The sequence below is a fragment of the Pagrus pagrus genome (assembly GCF_965226575.1).
Source record: "Pagrus pagrus genome assembly, chromosome: 6".
NCBI lineage: Eukaryota > Metazoa > Chordata > Actinopteri > Spariformes > Sparidae > Pagrus > Pagrus pagrus.
The window spans coordinates 20918829-20924828 of record NC_140190.1 but is presented as its reverse complement, the minus strand read 5'-3'; the positions used below and the strand labels follow the sequence as shown (position 1 = coordinate 20924828).

General features: G+C 42.2%; 1 protein-coding gene across 10 annotated transcripts in view; it reads left to right on the top strand.

Moving 5' to 3' along the window:
• The first annotated feature begins 4154 nt into the window (after window positions 1–4154).
• ptprsa (protein tyrosine phosphatase receptor type Sa) overlaps window positions 4155–6000 on the top strand; it is a 238323-nt gene continuing 236477 nt past the window's right edge. For all 10 annotated transcript variants that reach the window (XM_084354187.1, XM_084354195.1, XM_084354186.1 and 7 more), the window contains exon 1: window positions 4155–4419. The gene's annotated coding sequence lies outside the window, so the exon portion shown is untranslated. The remainder of the gene's footprint in view (window positions 4420–6000) is intronic.

Below are 6000 nucleotides of genomic sequence, written 5' to 3'. Positions count from 1 at the left end.
GTAACCATGAGGATGCATTATTAGCCATCAAGTACCATAAATTAGATTGGTGAGGGTAAATACAACCTGCTAGCCTTTAGCTTTACAGCAAATACCAACATCAGGATGCTGATTTATTAGTTTATTTATATAAATATATATATATATATATATATATATGGTATATATATTCCTGCTAAGCTCTATTAGATTCAATTCACAGAAGAGTGGAGTTCATGAGAAGGTATACAACTGGTGCGTATATAAGCCCTTTACTTTGCACTTGAGATTGACAAGTTAATTGACTTAAGGCACGATGCAAATGAAATATGTCTGCTCCTCTCACACTGAGATTAACTGAGAGAGATTTATATTAGCAACCAAAGCATTCCAGCAGGAGCCTTTTTCATTGTTAATTCTGTGACCCTGAAAAAGGCCACAGCAGCTGAGACACACTGGCCTCTATTAAGGCTTTGTCGTAGCGCTTTTCTTTCTTTCTGATTCGTCCTCCCCAAAAACACAGCAAGGTTAGAACAGACGTTTTACAAAGACTTTTACGTTAACTGTTTTATTGATTGGCCTCACTGACGTTAAGTAAACAGACGCAAATGTTGCCATTCTTATGTATTGTGGTGAATTTGTAAAATATAAAACTGTCTCTTTCTTTCTTTCTTTCTTTCTTTCTTTCTTTCTTTCTTTCTTTCTGTAGTTTAACATTGGCCTTGTCTGAAAAAATAGATAATAGATAATACATATAGACTACTATATGGCACTTTCTTAAAAACTACTAGATAACCCACATGTAGTAGATGGACTGCAAATGTATTAATAACATACTGAAAATAACGAAATCCTAAATCTACCTCTTACCCTGACTGTCGGTTCGCAATGCCTGATGCCCCCTGACTGGCATCAGCAGACATTATCAAAAGGAATGTCCAATTATCTGAAGTAAAGGCAGAGACAAGCAAAGGACAATCAAATTATCAGTCCAAGGGACTTAGATGCTTTGGCTTAAAGGTTACACATGGTCATGTCTAGCTCAGTGGGAAGAGAATGGCTTCATGGGAGAACCGGAGTTTGATCCCTGCTGGGGCCACAAATGATGAAATTGAAATTGCTCTTGAGGGTTGCTTGCCAGTTCTCAATTTATGCATCCTCGACTCTTTGTTCTACCAGCTCCTGTCACAGAGATCGATCAAGGTCTGCCATCTTGAGAGGAACATACACGTACTTTGTCATGCTTTGGTCTGTTCTCAACAACTCAGGCTGACTTTTTATCATTGCCAAAATTTCAGCTCATGTAATTTCTGTTTCGTTTTCCTTTCACGAAAGCTTTCTGAAAAGAAAGATAAGAATGGAAACAAGTGGCTGTGCGGAAGGTCAAATGCATTCATCAAGTTAGGGGGCTGATGCACTGCAGATTTGTAATAATGGGCTAAGCTAAATATAAAAATATATCTTTGTTTAAAGATGGTTCAATCGTAGGTTATACAAGTGCATTCAAGCAGGGATTTGAATTGATGTGAATTGTATGCATCTATTTATATTTTATCTGCAGAATGTGATTGAATTATGTGCAATCAAAAAAAAAAGGACCTTTTTATTGTCCATTGTGATCCCGTAAATGTTTGACATATGCAACTTCTGTTTATATATTGTCCTCTATTACTCTGGTACAGGCAGCATTATGTGATTAGAATAAACCAACATACCTATACAAAGTCCATCTATTAACATTATCATAGTGCAGGTGTATATTACATGTAGTGTGGTGTAATACATTATTATACAAGCATGTAAAATACACCTTAGATTCAATTAGGGTTTGTTTTATCTTAATTAATAAAACAAACAGGTTGCTGTGGTTAGGTAGTAGAGTGGGACCCCCACTGATCACAGGGTTGGTGCTTGAATCCCCACATGTTGAGGTGCCTTTGGGCAAATGCTGCCACCGGTGTGTGAGAGAGTGTGTGAATTGTAGCCCTTTACCTTCTTATTACCATTTAATTAATAGGCTACACGTTCACAGGTTAGTTTGTTGTGCCTGTGTAAATATGAGACACTCAACATCAAATGGCTCAATTATGAAGGATGACATACAGTTTACCTGACATTTTATTTACACGCGTCAAGTTCATACATGAATATAAAAGTTAAGAAAAAAGGTCCTGGTCCTTGTTACTCAGCCGCTGCTTTGCAAGAACACGCTTCCTGCATGGTTCCTTACAGGGTAACTCCATCAACATATTGAAGTGTGTTCACAGGTATTGAGTAGTACTTATGCAAATAAGAAATAAGTAGTATAAAGCCTTTGTGGCTCCAGAGGAAGCTGTATGTAATCATATAAATTGCCTCCAGTGATGTCACTCAGTGGCCATGTTGCATTGTGAGTAATGTAGGCACCAGGTTTATGAAAAGAAGAAGAAGGCACGGAATGAAAATGTTAAAAAACTCTGGTTCTTCTTGTTTTTAAACTGTCCATAATGAGTCCGACGCTAAACTAGTGGACTGCTAAAACTACTGCCTACATTAACCACAATGCAACTTAGCCACTGAATGACATCACTGGAGGTGATTTATCAGATCACATACAGCTTCCTCTGGAGCCACAAAAGGCTTTAAATAACTTTTTTTTACAAACACAGTATTACTCCCTCAGACCTGTACACGCCTTAATGAGTAAAATTGGCGGAGTTACCCTTTACGTTTGCATGGGTTATCCTCCTGGTCTATGGAGTCTGTGGATGTGTTTAGCCCTGTGATGCATTGGCAAGTCAGTTCCTGTGTATCTGTCTTCTGTCCATATCCCCCAATCTGATAACACAAATACAGATAAGTTGTAATTTTCAGCAAACGGTGAACTGCATGGATGGAAGGATGTTCTGGCAGATGACAGTATGTAGTGAACAAAGAACCTGTGTTTTCCAGTGTCCGGCAACAGGCAATTCTCTGCCACTTGAAGCTAAGTGCCCCCCTCAAGGAACAAGCCCATGCATTAAGGGGAAGCATGAATGGCCGAGCTCCAGCAATGGGCTTCATTTCAGCTTGTCCCCGTGACAGCATCTGTGCACCAATACATTGAGCAGAGGGGGGGAGAGGCAGCCCTGCTACTTTAAAGATTTGATTAAGTAAAACCTGCAGCTGAAGTTGATTGATTAAACAAGCTTGCAGCCTTTTTTCTTTCAGTTTTTTTCTTTACCCAGCAAGCAGCCAGCAGCAAAGTCAGGATTGCAGAAAATACCGCACAGCTTGCTCATTGTGAGGAATTTAAATGCAGTTTAGACACTTTAAATATGCCAGTTTAAACAGGCAGTATTGTTCACTGACCTACAGATTTAGGGTTTTTTTTCTTGACTCATACATATTTGAGGAGAATGCAAAAAATAACCCAATTTTCTGTTTCAATCATGAAAGAAAAAAACATCCTGTGCTCTCTAAATCATTAAATTCATCCACAGTCCCATTAATAACAATTGCTTTACTAAAGCCAAAATGAGTTGTTAAAAACACTTCTTCATTTGCAGTGTAGTGTCTGATATGCCCAATGAACCTCACCTATAGCGATGAGAAGATATGATGCTTTATCTTTAAGATGCGCCGGCTGCACCGGGGAGGAGGGGGCTGCCTGGACTCGGTGCGCGGCGCGCATTGGTCTGTTTCATGCTACCTTACCTCCCCCCTTATCCCGGGTAAAGGCAGGCTGACGATGCCACTGGACGATACCTTCAGCGAGGCGTGGGGGGACGGCATGACTTCATCACGTCAAGTTGAGCACTGCAAAAACACATCACCCAAAGCAAGTGATACGGAGCGCCCTGAGCCTAAAACCCAATTTAAACATATGGAAAACATGTCTCCACACTGCTTAACAAACAAACAGCGGGTTGTTGCGACAATGTGTGTTTCATTTAAATCCTGGAAACATTAAAGAAAATTATTACATTCTGTCAAAGCTCACCAAATCACTGTTTAAATGTGCAGGAGGAGATTAAATGTTTTCCTTCTTTGTTCATGTTAAAACAATGTGCCGACAAGAAACAAGGGGGGGGCGATGAGAGGACGGGGGAGAGAAGATGGAGAGAACCGTGAGTTGAGGGGTGGCTGGAGAGGGAGGGCCGGACGCATGACATCATTCCCTCAGCTTCCCTGCGCGGACAGAGCTCTGGCTTCTCCAAGTGCGCACGGCGGCTGCTGCTGAGGGAGCGACTCCTCCTGCCGTACCCAGACGCGTCCTGAGCAACCTGCGCTCTTGGGGTGGATTTTAAAAACAATTCTTTAACCCGGCAGAGGAACCCGTGAACCGCTCCTCACTGGACCTGCCGCAGGGACGCACACAGTTTCGCACAAACGCGGGGATTATTGCTTGTTTTAATCATGAAGATGTGAGGGTTTACAAGCTGGGAAGAAAGAAAGAGGAACTCCGAGGCTGACAGAAAGGTAGGCACACTTCCCTCGCTCCTTTTTCTTGACTCTCACCAGCTACTTTTATCTGCCAGGTATTTTTTTTTATTATTTATTTATTTTTACAAGAGCTGGCAAGTGTCATTGTCAAAACGAAGCGCTTAAACAAAAAATAGGCATGTGGGCATTTGGTGTGGGAGCGCACGAGCCGTGCGTTATCCTGCCGTCTTAACACCCGCACAGCGAGGCAGGCAAGTGCTCAATGAGGAGAATCGTTTCAGAATACTGCAAAGAGGCTTTTCCGAGCTTTTTTTTTAATTAATTTTTTTTATTGCGAAAGAGAGAGATGCTCGATAGTCCCGGACTCAGCGGGAGACTCCGGCTCTGCCACCGCAGAGCTGCTGCCGGTGAGCAGAGCATATCAGCTGCCGGAGCGCGGAGGATATCCATCATTGTGAACGACTGTCGTAACAGGCACGACTTCCCTTTCATTCCCCCGCTGAGAGTTAATTACATTTTTTTAATCTCCCAAAGAAAAGAAACCTGGGTGGTTCTAGCGGAGAGAAGATCCCGAAGAATTTCTCTCACACTTGTAGTCGATGTATAACGCATCATCTTTTTCATTTTTTTTTTCGGGCGGAGGTGTGTGTCTGAGTGTGTGTGTAGGTATGTGTGTGTGTGTGTGTGTGTGTGTGTGTGAGTGTTTCGGGGGGGGGTGGGGAGTGGGGCGATCCATCTAACAAGTGCATCTCCACAGCGGGGGTGCTTCATTAGCCAAGTCAAGCGTTCCTTAGACTCCACTGATATGGACATATCCGTAGATCATGAGACGTTCACTTCTTGCATGCACCAATCGGAAATGCCATTTTCGATTTTTCAGTTCCATCTCTCTCGCTCTCTCTCTGTCTCTCTCCGTCTCCTTGTGTGTGTGTGCGTGTGCGTGCGTGCGTGCGTGTGTGGACCGGTTGTTTGATGTGATGTTTAAGCCCGAGGTATACATGTTGGACTTCTCAGAGTCCACTGTAGTGTTGTGAGTCTACACCCCTGGACCGGATTTGCGCATCACTTTGTCAATGGCGTGTATAGAGAGAGAAAAAAAAAAAAGGAGTTGGGCTCATTTCGAGATGCGCCACTCGAGCTCCCCACAGCCCCGCCGAGGTGGAGTCAGCGCGGCAATGACACCGACTGTTTCCCCCAAGTGCTGATGATGCCCTTGTTGAACGCTGGAAACTCCGACTTCAATTAAATTCGCTGGCGTGTTTCCGGACCTTGGATATTTGTGACTCTTTTGATGTTGTTATATGTCCAATGAAAAATAAAATGAAAACTGGCTCAGGGATATTTCAATTTCCAACTTTTAAATTGGTTCTTCTTTTTAATTCTAGTTCAGGTTTTTATGATTATCTTCGAAATTACGCATACATGTGCTGCCACATATTAAGGCCAAATACATTAAACCAAACATGTTCTCACATAGTGATAAAGTTTTAAAAGATAGCGAGAAGCCCTGTGCGTGTCCATCATCTCCATTAAAACCAGTATAACCATCTCTATTAAACCATATATCTCTTTTTGCATCATTCAGATCCATTGGATGCATTAGAAGTGATTTCTGAC